Genomic DNA, 1,173 nt, shown 5'->3' on the forward strand with positions numbered 1-1,173 from the left:
CAGTGAGAAGGCCCACACCAATACCAATGCCTTGATCTTGGACCTTCCAGCCTGCAGAAACATGAGAGAATAAATTTTTGAACTTTATAGATTATCTAGTCTCCGCTAGGCTATTATAATAGCACAAAATGGTCTAAGACAGAGATAAACTACAATGAAGACTAAAATCAAATCCTGTATTTACCTAAAGGGTGCTTGTGATTCTGGTAAGAGTACTTTTTTTTCTCATGAAGATATGAAGTGCTAATTAAAACGGATTTACAAGAGAATGAGAGAAAAGGAATTATAAACATTCACTATTCTCTACTTCTTCAAAATATTTGCTACATATAAGGGAAAAGAAGGTGCAGAGACTTGAGGAAAGGAGTCTAAATTCTAATGGGATAAAGGTCAGGACCCTCTGCAGAAAGTCACATACTAATAATAATGTAGGAACTTACGTGCTGAAACTAAAAAATCAACATTGAAGCTTCATGGCATTTTCATTATACCTGTTTCAGGCACAAGAGTAATTCCAATTAGAAGATAGTAAATCAAGGAAATAACCTTTGAATAATGAGATAAAATTATAGTGGAAATCAGTGTTGAAATATATTCTGATCTATCTAAAGTCTAAAGAAATCATTGAAATGTAATGAGCCCTGTAATTTCAGACTTGAATGTATATAAAAATAAAAAATGCACATACATACTTTAAGATATTAAGATGAATGATATTAAATGTACATATATACATTAAGATATTAAGATGAATGATATTAAATGTACATACATACATTAAGAGATATTAAGATGAATGATATACACACATATAAACATATAATAAAAGAGAGAGTTTTAGAAATGGAAAATATTCAGAACATTTCAAGAACAAAATGTGCTACTGTTGTCTACTTTCCTATGAGGTATCAAGAGGTTACGTGAGGAAAAGTGATTCTATAAATAAGTCTTAGAATTGATATATTTGATAAAAATAAAAGGATAAAGACTTAAAATCTCTTATTCCCATCTGTATTAGTTTCAGTTTCCACTGAAATGGGGAACCCGTTCAGTGGGTGGCCAACCATCCATTTCAAAGGTTTGGGATGACATTGACTACTTAGAGAAGAAATTTCAGGTTCCACCTTTGAATTGGATAGAAAGTTATTCACATTTTTTTCTAGGTTCTGCTGT

This window comes from Otolemur garnettii, unplaced genomic scaffold, assembly GCF_000181295.1.
Source record: "Otolemur garnettii isolate 467f Iridium unplaced genomic scaffold, OtoGar3 scaffold00183, whole genome shotgun sequence".
In the NCBI taxonomy this organism is placed as follows: domain Eukaryota; kingdom Metazoa; phylum Chordata; class Mammalia; order Primates; family Galagidae; genus Otolemur; species Otolemur garnettii.